The following is a 13,953-nucleotide window of genomic DNA, read 5'->3' on the forward strand; positions in this document are numbered from 1 at the left end:
TGTTCCGTGCACCGGCCAGCCAAGTTGTCCCAAAACCCTCTTCTCTCGGGACATTTCCAGAGCTCCAAGCCCCGCGGGTGGTTTGCAGTGTCCTCAGAAAAAGCCCAGGCCTTTACTGCACGATTCAAGGCCCTCTCCGCCCTGAGTCCCAGCTCCTGCCTTGTCCTGCAGGAATCCTCCGCTCTGACCCAGCTGCCTGACTAGGAGGCTCTGCCTGCAGGGCGGCCTGCGTTCTCTGCGCCCTGCCTCGGCTGTCCTCCTTTGTGGAGGCTTCTCCAGCCCCCAAGTCCGGGGCAAGCCCCATTTTCAGCACGGCTCCCCAACTTTCCCACACCCTATACCCTTCCTAGCCAACTACCCCAAGGCATGGGGCACAGAACCTGTACCCCCCGGGGCACCCAGCCCCCTGCTTGACACAGAGCAGGGGCGCAAGAAGTGCTGCTGACTGATGACACCCGTGCTTCACAGAGCCGCCCAGCAGAGCCCAGGCCTGCCAAGCGGCCGCCATGCACGCAGTCAGGATCAGACGAGGGGTCTCCCCTGATTACACGGGGTTCAGACTTGGCAGGACCCTCGTTGCTGCGCACACTGCAGGCGACCACGGTCTCCTCGGCCGCAGCCCAGCCAGCGCCCACGTCTCCCTTTTTACCTTTACTCACCATTTATCCCCATTCGTCTTCGGGGAAAGAACTCTGCTCTCATTTTTAAAATCTTGGTGCACAAGAGGGCTTATAATCTTCTCTCATCTCTGCACAAACTTTATAATTAGCTTCCTCAGCCTCCTGCCTCCCAGCTAATCCCTCTAAAGCCGGCCCAGCGCCGGTGCACATCCCCGCAGCTGCGCACGCTTCCTCCGGCGTGCCTTCCCGAGGGCTCCCTTTCTTCCCACTTGATTCGCAGTTTCTCTTTTGACCATGGGCATCCTTCTTGGCCCTAACCGAGGGACTGAGAGGGGAAGTAAGGTCACAGTGTCCCCTGCAGTCACCACCATATCCCCCAGCATCACGATGTCCCCAATGTCACTGTGTCCCCCTGTCACCATGTTCCCAGCATCACTGTGTCCTCCAATGTCTCTGTGACTCCCAGTGTCACCACGTCCCCCAATGTCACCGTGTTCTTTGTTGTCACTATGTTTGTTGTCCTTATAGTTCCACAAGTGTAATGGTGCCCCCAACATCACCATGTCCCCAATGTGACTATGCCCCCCAGTGTCACCATGTTCCTAGCATCACTCTGCTTCCCAGTGTCATGGTGTCTCTCAATATCACCATGTCCTTTATTGTCACCATGTCCCCCATACCCCCTTAGCATCACTGCATCCCTCAATGTTACTGCGTCCTTCAGTGTCGCCGTGTCCCCCAGTGTCACTATGTCTCCCGGCATCGCCGAGTCCCCCAGCGTCTCCACTGTCTCCGAGGACAGCTCTTCCTCACAGCCCACTTCTGAACAGACAGGGCCTCCCCAGGGCCCTCCCGGCAGCAGCTCTGCAGGGAGGGGAGAGACAGTGAAGGTAAAGCCCGTCTGGGCTCCCCCAGGACCCTGGCCAAAGTGTCTTGTGGCGACGATGCATTCAGAACCCTCAAGCGCTGACGGCCCCTTTCCTCTGTCGTTCCTCTAGCAAATAGCTTCTTTATGAACTGGAATTCTCAATCTCCAAGTGGATTTTTGAAATAAAAAGACAAATGTGACCCAAGGGATCTTAAGTACAAAAGATCAGGCAGACAGCAGCCGGGCTCCACCCCGAAGGCTCCTTCCCAGTGTGAGACCAAGCACACGACCCCAGAGAAGTGAGGGAAGCCACGGACCACCCCCTGCTGCTAACGTACCTGCACTCAGGTGACAGACAAGATTCCGCACATCGCTTCAGGTGGCTCGCTGATGCGCACACATACACACGCTTATGCAGAGACATACACATGTACACACAGACACATACATATACACACAGACACGCATACACACATGCACACACTCACTTACTTGCATATACACAGATATACACACACATGCACACACACAGACAAATTGGAAAGCACTTAGGACCCAGGAGAAGAGCTGAAGGGGCAGGGCGGCCTGCTGTGTAGACTGTGCAAGGGGAGGGCACACAGGACCCCACGCGTCGCACGGCTTCTCGCGGGAAGGTGAGGGCACCACCTGACCTCCAGCCTCATCAGCAGAAACAAACAGCCTCTGCTTCACCTACCACCTCCTCCTGCAGCCACAGGGAAGGGAGAAGAAAATCGATTTTCTTTTTTCAAAGAGGCTTAATGAACTTTTGATTCTTTCACCTTCAGAATGACCTGGTCCCAGACCAGGGTAGTCATTCATTTAATCACTCTTTCATTCACGCATTCACGTACCCAACAAAGATTTCTGAGCTTCTAATGTGTGTCAGGCTCTATGCTGGGTCCTGGAAATACAAAGATGACTGAGCCATAGCGCCCATCTTCAAAAATGTCATATTCTAGTGTGGCAAGTAGGGACATTATTAAAATGTAGCATAAAACATGTTCTGAGATAGAGATAGAGATGTATTATATATACACAGGGTGTGACTGAAAGCAGGTTCAGGGGAATGCAAGTCAGGGAAGACTTCCTGAAGGAGGTGACGTGCTGCCTCCTGAGCAGAGACCTAAAGGACAACTTGGGGATTAGCCAGAGAAGGAGGGAGTTAAGACCGGCGTGGCAAATAGATACTGCCGTGGTGCTAACTCTGACCTGAGGGGTGGGCTGGAAGGAGGGGCGGAGGAGGTGCTGAGGCTTTCTTTGTGCCGCGTCATGTGGCAGAGCTGCCATGGCGTCAGGACAGAGAAGGGCCACACGGTGCCTGACCTTCCCATCCTTGTTGTCCTCCTGGCATTCGAGGTGAGGGCATATGTGCAAAAGTGTGGTGGAAAAAGAAAGCTTGGGTATTCTGGAAGGGCTTTTGACTGGCGCACACAGTGCATCTGACAGGCTCTATTGAGGGGGCTGATGAATGCCCCTCGAGGATGGAACAGCACAGACAGTAAGATCAGCTTTGACCCCAGGAACTGCAATGGAAGAGCCCAGAACCCTTCCCCACTGAAGTCTGAGATGCTGGCAAAAGCAAACTCAGAGGGTTCCTACCTTAGATCCAAGAACGGGTAAGTAAGGAAGAGGGGGATGGTAACTGAGTCTGGCAAAAACAGAGGAGAAGTAAGAAGCAGGCATCGCTGCAGGCTAAGTTTACCTGGACTGCCCCAGTTGTAGCACTGAAGGGCCCAGTGCTGGGACCCCACCCTCCCCTCCACCTCACATCCCCTGGTAAGTTCCCAGGATCAGGTGGGCCTCTTCCTGGCACTGCCTCCTGGCGCCGAGGCCGGGATAAGCTGGTTGCCTCGTGGAGCTGGATAAAGGCATCACCACCAAGAATGGGGAACCAAGTCCGAAGGACCTGGCCGCACCCCTGGACGTACTAAGGCCTGAAACCAGCACCCAGACTGGAAAACTGGACTCTTCGGATACACGAGCCCACAATTCTCAACTTAGCTTAATGGATTTGAGTTGGAGTTTCTGTCACCTGAATCAGAAAGGGACACAGATCCCGCAAGGCACAGCGCCAGTGAGTGCCCTGTCTTTCCCAGATTCAGTTAGGGAGGCCCCTGGAGGTGGGAGGGTGGAGCTCTGAGGCCCCTCCCAGATCCTCTCACCTTGTCCCTGGGGATGAGGTCAACTATCCCTTTCCTGCAAGCCCTGATGAGGGAGGGGGGAGTATAACATAAACCCTCAGAGGTGGGACAGAGCGTTACTGCTCAGCTGATATGCAAAGTTACGTATATTGGGTTTTTCCCTCGTTGCATCCCTCCTTTCAAAATCATGAGGTTTCTCTCCCTAAGCAGCAGTGGGAGGACTTGACCTTTTTTTTTTTTTTTTGCGGTACGCGGGCCTCTCACTGTTGTGGCCTCTCCCGTTGCGGAGCACAGGCTCCGGATGCGCAGGCTCAGCGGCCATGGCTCACGGGCCCAGCCACTCCGCGGCATGTGGGATCTTCCCGGACCGGGGCACGAACCCACGTCCCCTGCATCGGCAGGCGGACTCTCGACCACTGCGCCACCAGGGAAGCCTGACTTGAGCTCTTACAAGACAAGATAGGTAGGATACCAGGCCTGGCCCATAAGGAGGGTGCATGCAGCTCTTCTTTACCATCTGTGAACGAGGTGAGCCACGTGATGGGGAACCCACTTCATAGGAGAGAGAAGACAACCCTTCCCCCATTAACACTCTCTATGGGGGAGGGGGTGGACAGCAAGAGAAGGTTCTGGAGGAAGTGGGGAGCCTGGCCCTTCCAGGTGCAAAGAAGTGTTCGGGAGAAGGGCAAAGAGAAGCCGGGGGCAGAGCTGGGGGACAGCACATGGGGTCTGCCTCCCAGCTTGGGGTCACAGTGGGGAGATTGGAGGTGGGAAATATCTAGATAAGGCGAGAGACACTCCAGCAGCAGACAGCGTCTGCCCAGCTGCGCCGTGACCAAGCTCTAAAGGAGACCTCCTTTCGGGACCCACACCCCACTCCCACTCGGGACAGGGCCTCAAGGTATGTTGGGCAGAGCAGATTGGAGGAGGCTCTGATTTCCGGATTTCCTAAGCCACCTGGGTTCTAATGGGGGGTGGACAGGACCAGGCAGGAGATCGGGGTCTGGCTGTCACGTGGTGGTGGGTGATCTCAGTCAGCATACAGACTGGGGGGCGAATCACTAGTGCAAAATAGGTCCCAGCCAAAGCCAGGCCCACAGCACCAAATCCTAGCAATGGTGGGACCGCTTTAGGGCAGCAAAGGATGGGGGAGGGTGCCAGTGGATTTCAGGAGGAAGAAAGTATAGGAGTCATCCCAGCTGTGTGTGGGTAGGGGAGGGAAGCGGAGAAAAACAGATTAAGGGGCAAAAGGAGAAAAAAATAGAATTCTCAGGAAATGCTCGAAAAGGTGACAGCCCTGGCGGAGGAATTGGGCAGGATGGGCCCGCGGGCGAGGAAACAGTTTTGTTGGCAGGCCTGCAAGTGGGCTAGGCCAGGGGCTGGGGGCGGAGCAGGCAGCAAGAGTGATGGAGTCAGGAAGAGAATAAATAGGGTGAGAGAAGTCTGCAGGCTGGATAAGAGGCTGGGCTTTGCAGGAGGGAAACTTCCAGTGGCAAAGACACCAAAGCCGACCTAAGAAGGAGTCAGCAGGAAGGGGTGGGAAGGAGGATGCTGTGCCCGAAACCTTGAAGGTTGACTGATTGCTGTTACAAATGAACAGCTGGAAGGAGCAAGGATGGTGTGAACAGCCACTGTCCCTGGAGAAAAACGCTGGCGGCGTGTAGCCTCCAGGGAGAACCGCCACCGATCAGAGGCAACTCAGCCCTGCACAGGGTCTTCCAGCGCCCCAGGCTGGGTGGGAGCTAGAGCCACTTTCAACACCACCTTTCAGGGACTCGAATTTGCCGTTATTTTATGAGCCAAGAAGAAAGAAAGAAAAAAATGGTGACAGACTAAGACAAAGACATGCTATTAATTGCAAGATTGCATCCTGATTTCAGAGATATTAAAACATGGCGGGGGGAGGGGTGCAGGAAACCTGGGTGTATTAAAGTCAGTGAAATACAACAGGAGTCAAGCATAGGCTGTGCGCAGATCCATGGTGAAGACCCAGTACTTATTCAAGGTTGGGTTTGATTGATTTCGAGTGATGACAGCATCAGGGCGCCACTGTGCTGTAACCTGATGGTCAGGTCACGATGACCAGGCGGGTAAGTGTAAGAAAGGAGGAAGTGGGGTGAATTGCCCTTTAAGAAAGGCGACTTGATGGATGGAGACTTCCCAAAGCTGGGGCTGAGGTGGTGAGGGGGAAGGCAAACAGCTCCACACAGCAGAACCCCTTGTGCTTGAGGTTCTGAGTGGTGGATTCAGGAAGAAAATAAACGGAATGTGAGGGAAATTGGGTCTAACAAGAGCAGTACTTTTGTTTTTGGGGCTGCATCGGATCTTTTTTTTTTTTTATTTGGTTGGATCGGGTCTTGGTTGTGGCACATGTTCTCCTTAGTTGCGGCTAGCGGGCTCCTTAGTTGTGGCATGTGAACTCTTAGTTGTGGCATGCATGTGGGATCTAGTTCCCTGACCAGGGATGGAACCCGGGTGCCCTGCATTGGGAGCTCGGAGTCTTGACCACTGTGCCACCAGGGAACTCCCAAGAGTAGTACTTTTAATTAACAGATGTAAAACAATCTAGCAGCCAATATTGAGATCTACGATGTGCTAGAAATACGGTTAGACACAGAGAATGAGGCTTAGCGTGGTGAGACGGGCTCATGCCTCACAGAATTTAAAATCCAGGAAAGAAGACAGAAGCTCTGCACCTGAGTCCTCACCCTTTGGCCCGTGAGTTTCCCTGCTGCATCCAGGGGACCCCAGGCTCATGAGCCCACCTTGACTCTGCCAGTAACTAGCTGATGGCTGTGGGCAAGCTACTTGACTTCTTGGAGTTTCAGCTACTTTAATCCTAAAATGAAGCTGCTAAACACAAGGGCTGCTGAGGTTACACTAGGAGTTTTGCAGGAAAAGATAGCGCATATGCTGTGTTATAAATGATTATACTTTAATCTGGATGACCTCTTGAGAAAATATCAAAGGCATTAGTTTTTTAAAATTTCTAGGTAATACCTTACCCTTTCAACATTATGGTAAAACTATGAACAGTGACCCTCTTCTAAAAAATGAGCACATTCCCATTGCAGAAAATACCCCCCAGAGATCACAAAGCCCAAGTTATAAACCTTTGATCGAAGTCTGAGGATTTAATGCATAACATGGCAACTGCAGTTGATGACACTGTATTGCATAATTGAAATTTGCTAAGAGAATAGAACTTAAATGCTTGCAACAACAAAACAAAAAAGAATCTTTGATGTAGTCCTTGAAGATGAGGAAACCAAGGAGAGGAAGAACAGTAGCGAGAAAAAACACGGAGCTCTGGGCTGCCCAGTATATGCAGATGGTGTGACTTAAAAAGAAAGAGATCGTGTTTGTGAATATAAACCCTCTTGTTCAACCTATAGGTCCTGAGGAAAGTTTTGCCAAAGATGGTTCTCTTTCTTTCTGGTGATAATGGAAAGACACACACCACAACATATTCACGGCAACTCAGGAAAGGAGACTTAGCACTGGAAGAACCCTGATATCTGATATTGACACAGGAAGGAAAATCCTTGGAAACTGTCTTTAAAAAAAAAAAACACCAGCATTAGAGTATCTTCCTGTCCTGCCTCTCCCCCACCCCACACTTGCTAATATTCTCTAGACAGCTTATCAATAAGGGAAGTAGGCTAATGAGATAGCTCAGATTTACAGAGCTTAAAATGCAAAGTGGAACGGGCAAAGTGGGATGGCTGAGCTCCTTGAAGGCAGGAAGTGTTCTGGTTGTGGCCCTGCTGTCCCAGGCAATGCTTGGCACATTGTAAGTGCTTGACAAATGTTTGCAGAATAAATGATGGTTGGGAGGCCATGCAGTGGTAAGGGTGGGGTGAGACGTACAGTCAGCAAAGACTATGAAAATAATAAAATGGGGGCAAGGTAGCCCAAGGGAAGAAAGCTTTCTTGACCAGCCATGGGTCAGGGCATGGAGGAAACAAATAAACAACCAAGGAAAGTGCAAATCCCACAGCTGCTGTGGGCTGGGAGGGTATGAGAAGTGACACACAGGACATGCACCCTCAGGCTGCCCAGGGTCCTGAGCAGCTGAGAAAGCAACTAAGGGAGCCTGAGGTCTAACAAACAAACAATCGCAGGTGTAAGAGATGGAGTGAAAACCAATAACATGAGAAAGCCAGTGGGAAGGAACTGGGAAGATGCTGGAGACAAGAAAGGAACTAGATTTCTCTGGGGTGACCCTAGAAGGCAGAAGCGGCAGTTAGGAATGGCCAGGACTTTCCTAGGACACAGAGGCTGATCTCAGTTCAACTTGGGAAACAACTTTTAAACAAGTGGAGTGATCCGAAGATGACTGCTCTGTCAGAAAGTGCCTTTGGCTGCAAGTAACAGAAGCCCTCCCACAAAATGACTTCAACCAGGTAGAGGTTAATTTTTCTATCACATAAAAGAAGTCTAGAGATAGACACTCTTGAGCTCGTACAGATTCTCCAAGATGTCAGCAATGTTCCTGGCACCTTCTATATTTCTGCCCTGATTGCCCTACTGCTGACTTCCCTCTTCAAATTTCCTCACAGTCACAAGATGGCTGCTGTGGACCCTGCAGTTTGACTGGGATCCATTCAGCCTGACACTAGTGGTCTACCTCCTCAGTCTCTGTGTTGAGCAAGATCACCTATAGCTTCACAGTCAGCCCCCGAGCTCCTGCCTGGTTCTGTCCATACCCCATAGAATGCAGGTGGCTCAGGAAAGCTGAACATCAGAGCCTCGTCCAATCCATCCTCCAAATATACCTTGATGAGGCCCTGTCCTGAGCGGGAGGGCGATGAGGGGTCTAAAAGGAGGTCTCCTTTAGAGCTTATTTATGGGTCTTGGCTGGACTGAAGCCCTCTGCTGTTGGAGTGTCTCTCTCACCTTATCTAGATATCTCCCCCCACCTCCCTGCCCAATACTCCTCCACTTGACCCCAAGCTGGGAGTGGAGAGTGAAGAGCTGGGAACCAGAGCCCTGTCTTGCTTTTGTCCAGCTCTGTGTCCTTCTTCTCTTTGCTACCTACCCACATTCCAGGCAGGAGGGAGGGGGAAAGGCCGGACGCTTACTGAGTTAGTCACTTAGAAAGTTGACCCAAAACTTTCCTCCAACAACTTCTGCCCACATCCCATGGCAGAACCTTCTTACATGGCCATCGCTACCTGTACAGGGAGCTGGAAGTGGCCGCAGCACCGGCAGACAGCAAGATGAGGCCCGGAGTGATGACCCCTCTGGGCCGTGGTTGGCATTCAAGTGGAGAAAAGGGAAAGTGGTATAAAATGTGAGGACCGTAAAGGATAGAGAGAAAACTTCAAGATGAATCCTGGAGAACGAAGAGCTTTGCTTTTGCTCTCTGCCGACATTATTTCCCAGGGGAAGAAATTGCCCTTGACAGGGTAGCAGGGTGACTCAGAGAGCAGAGCTCTGCGCTACCAGGCAGGCAGCCTCCAGCACAGGTGTGGCCACTACCTCACTCTATGACGGTGGGTAAATCGCCTTCCACCTCTGGGCTTCAGTTTCCCGTCAGTAAAACGACCTCTAAGTTTACTTCCAAACCCCAAATCCACTGTTTCTTAAACAGTCCATTTTCTTGAAAGAGGAGCTCTCCTGGGCGTGATGGTCTGAAGCCATACAAGACATGTGGAGGCGGGTGGGCCTTCAGCAAGGTTCTCTCCTGCACGTACAATGGGAAAAGTGACAGGACAATGGCCCCAGAGAGTCGGGAGCTGGCAAGGCCAGTGGCATCTCTGAAAAAGATTAAAATCCTGGGACTTCCCTGGTGGTTCAGCGGTTAAGACTCCATCTGTGCTCCCTCTGCAGCGGGCATGGATTTGATCTCTAGTTGGATAACTAAGATCCCACATGCTGTGCGATGCAGCCCAAAAAAAAGAAGGGAAAAAAAAGGATGAATATTCTCCCAGAAATGGCATGTCGTCGATGGAAGTGGAAGTTATCTAATGCCAGTGGGCCAAGCAGGCCACATAGAGGGTCAGAAGAGTCAGATGTTTACCCGACATATGAGAAAATATTAAACATGCCAACAAAAGTCAGGATCCTTGGGATAGAAAAAAAGCCTTTAACAGAAAATGATAGAAGTTGTTTATGATGTAAAACTGGCCAAGATGATAAGCAGAAAAACACTGTAAAAAAAAAAATGTCTAAAGCATCTCCAAGTATGATGGAGGCATGAGAAGTAAAGGACCATGAATACAAGTGCATGGGGGCCACGTCCTATGGTGCAATGAGCCGTTACTTACCGATGGGTCAGTAGCCAGCTTTACACCAAGGGAATCAAAGGCACAGCCCCATCCCTGGCCTCAGGGAGGTTACCATCTAGGTGGGAGGTGAGGATGGGGGGGTTCACGTGGCTGGCTTCTGCCTCAGAGCTACACCCTGGACGTGCAGAGGAATCACCGGGTGTATTAGTCAGCTTGGGCTGCCATGCAAATCCCACAGGCTGAGTGGCTTCGATAACAGAAACTTATATTCTCACAGTTCTTGAGGCTGGAAATCCAAGATCAAAGAGTTAGGAGGTTGGTTTCTTCTGAGGCCTCTCTCCTTGGCTTGTAGACGGCTGTCTTCTCCCTGTGTCTTTACATGGTCTTCCCTCTGTGGTTCTGTGTCTTCATCTCCTCTTCGTAACCGGACACAGTCATATTGGATTAGTGCCCACCTTAATTAATTACCTCATTAAAAGCCCTGTGTTCAAATACAGTCACATTCCTTGGAATGCACTGGGGGTTAGGGCTTCAGCATATGAGTATAGTGGGGAGTATACGGTTCAGCCAATACCTCCTGGAAAGCGTTTGAAAGTACTGACATTCAGACTCCACCTTCAGAGATTCAGAGACTTGGGTTTGGCCTGAAGCCCAAACTATTTTTTAGTATTTAAAAATGTTTTCAGTTTCTTTCTTTTTTAAAGCTCCCCAGCTGATTCTCAGCCAGCATTGAATACCACTGAGCTAAAGTAACAGCCGGACACGATTGGATGCCAACTGCGTGCCAACCCACACGATGATGTGAAGTCTAAGTACAACAGAGATTCGTCAAAGGAGTGTCTGGCCGTCACGGCCAGAGGATTTGACAGAGACTTCCCAGTGGGTGGAAGGGATAGGAAGACGTACATTGACAGAGCAGGGCGAGGCCTCCAGCAGCTTTGCAAGTGGGGCCTTGCTTGATATAGTGAACGCCTGCCTCTCAGGAGGGGTGGCATTGCCTGGTTTGAGGGAGAAGGGGTTGTAAATAAAGCGGCCACCACAGTGGGGAACCATGGTGGGCTTCTAAGCACGAGCACGATGTAAACACGGTGATCGCCCAGGATCAGCCAGCAGGACGGATCAGAGGGCCTGTGGGGAGTAACGCCCAGGCGGGGATATTGTCATGGCAACAGTACCTACACACACACACACACACACACACACACACACACACCCATGAGGGGAGGGGCGCTTCCTCAAGGCATAGGCTCAGCAAGAGCTCACAAAGCCTAAAGAATTCTTAACTGGACATAAGAAGTCATAGAGTATGTAATCCTTTATGCAGTTCAAAACAGGAATAACGCATCTATGCTGTTACAGGAGAGGACAGAGGTCCTATGTGAGGCAGAGGGCGGGATGAAAGCACACCGAGGACGGCTCTGGAACACTGAGGATGTCCTGCTTCTCTCTTTTTTTTTTTAATTTTTGTTTTCATTTTGGTTTTGTATTGAAGTATAGTTGAATTACTGTGTTGGTGATGTTCTGACTCTTGATCTGCGTGGTGCTTGTATTGGCTCATTCACTGATAACTCATTCAGCTTCCTACTCCTGATTTATACGCTATTTGTACGTACGTTATATTTCAATAAAAATGAAGTTAAATTTTAAAAAAGCTTCATGATATCCCATTGAAGAGATTTACCACACATACGTAACCAATACCCTATGGGTGGACATTTTCCCACTGAGTTTATTATATACGACACTGAAATAAATGCCCTTATAAACACAATTTTTTTTTTTTTTTTTTTTTTTTTTTTTTGCGGTAAGCGGGCCTCTCACTGTCGTGGCCTCTCCCGTTGCGGAGCACAGGCTCCGGACGCGCAGGCTCAGTGGCCGTGGCTCACAGGCCCAGCCGCTCCACAGCATGTGGGATCCTCCCGGACCGGGGCACGAACCCGTGTCCCCTGCATCGGCAGGCGGACCCTCAACCACTGCGCCACCAGGGAAGCCCCCCAAAATTTTTTTTAAAGAACTCTTAAAGCCCACATGTGTAAAGCTCTTTTCAGCTTACAAAGTGATTATATGTATATTATATAAATATGTACACATAAATTAATATTTATTTATAGAACAATTTTTAAATAATATATAAATATAGTAGCCTTTAAATAATATAAATATATATACATAAGTGTTATCTCACTGCTCCTACAGTGACCTACAAGGAGAGGAAAGGCCAGGAAACCCGACTGAACAACGGAGAAGTGGTGAGTGGGCAGAGTTCCAGGGTTTGTCGGTCCCTCGGCCCCGGGTCGTGGATGTGGATGCCCTAGGAAGCCTTCCTCGGCCCTCGGGCTGCAGACTCTGCCTTCTCGTCCCCAGTGCAGCCTCCATACGTTGATGAGGGCTGGTTGAAAGCAAAGGAGGAGCAGCCCATTCTTGACGAAATGGAAACCAAGGACGGCCGGCCCTTAAAGGTTCTGTACCCACCGAGGGGAAGATACTGTGACCGCAAGTGTCTGGTTTCAAAAACAGGAAGGGGGAAACCAGCCCAGGGCAGATCTGGAATCGTTCCATGGAAGTGGAATGAATAACTCCAAATCCTGCTTTCTCTGGCACTCACGGTGGCCTCCGTGAGCCGGGCAACTTGCTTCCTCGAGAATGTTTTTGTCATTTTGTCATCGTGCCTCTCACGGTGGGGGGCGATGGGGGAGGGGCGTGGGAGGGGCCACCAGAGGCTGGGTCCTGCCGAGGAAGGAAAGGGAGAGAAGATGGGGCAGACCCAGCCCTGGGAGGAGGCCCGGGGGTGCAGGCTGGAGGGCTCCGGTTTCACAGTCCTGTCACTGTGTTAGTCAGGGTTCTCTAGAGAAACAGAACCAATGGGATACATACAGATTCACAGAAAGAGATTCATCACGGAGGATTGCAGCACATGATCACGGAGGCTGAGAAGTCCCACGGTCTGCCATCTGCAAGCTGGAGGCCCAGGAGAAACAGGGATGTCATCAAACGGAGTCCAAAGGCCTGAGAACAAGTTACTAGTCCTAGAGGAGGCTGAAAGCCCAAGAACCATGAGCACAGGTGTCCAAGGGCAGGCGAAGACGGCTGTCCCAGCGTAAGCAGAGAGAGAATGCTCCTTCCTCTTTTTTATCCTATCCAGGCTCTCGATGGATTGGAAGATTCCTACCCCCATCAGTGAAGACTGTCTTCTTCACTCAGTTGACGATTCAAATGCTAATCTCTTCCAGAAACACCCTCACAGACACAGACTCAGAAATAAAATTTTACCCGCTACCTGAGCACCCTTTAGCCTTATCAAGTTGACACACAAAATTAACCATCCCACACCGGTTCTAACAAGTGACACAGAATAACCTGGGGAAGCCATAGGGGGCAAGAACCAAGTCCCCTGATTACGTTTAGGTGCAACCGGCCAGCACTCCACTCATGGCCCTTCACTGGAATGGAGGCCGAACCTTCTACTTCAGCCTCTTCTCTTCTGGAAAATGGATGGAAGCAGTTTGTGTGTGACGTCTGGAAGCAGAAGAGGCTGCAAAGAGACAGACCTTGAATCTGGAGCTCGCTGGGCAACCGTCCAACCTTCAAAGCTGCGCTGTTTCCTCCCTGCGCAGGGGGGATAACAGTGTTTACCAGGAAGTCTGTGGTGATGTTATGAAGCACCTGGCACATAGTAGGACATCAATAGAGATTAGGTCTCCCTTTCGGTTTAGCTTATTGGTAAACAGCTCTTGGCTACAGGATCCAACCTATTGATTTTTGTGATTATCTCCACCCAAGATTCAGGGGAGGGAATGCCCTATCTCACCCCATTTCCTTTTTCTGCCCTTAACTCCTTCAGCACTTTATCTCTTCCTGTCTCGTTCTCATGCTGCCGGGATAATTGTCATGTGCGCGCACAGCTTATCTCTCCTGCTCTACTGGGAGATGGTTGGGAGTGAGCACTAGGCCATTTATTTTGGGGTCCCCAGGGCATGGCACACTGCAGCACCTTGAGGTGCTCAGGAAATGTGTGTTGAGTGCCTGAATGAATAAATGCATGAACGTTCATCGGGCAGAACAGCCTATGA

The sequence above is a fragment of the Delphinus delphis genome, chromosome 6 (genome assembly GCF_949987515.2).
Source record: "Delphinus delphis chromosome 6, mDelDel1.2, whole genome shotgun sequence".
NCBI lineage: Eukaryota > Metazoa > Chordata > Mammalia > Artiodactyla > Delphinidae > Delphinus > Delphinus delphis.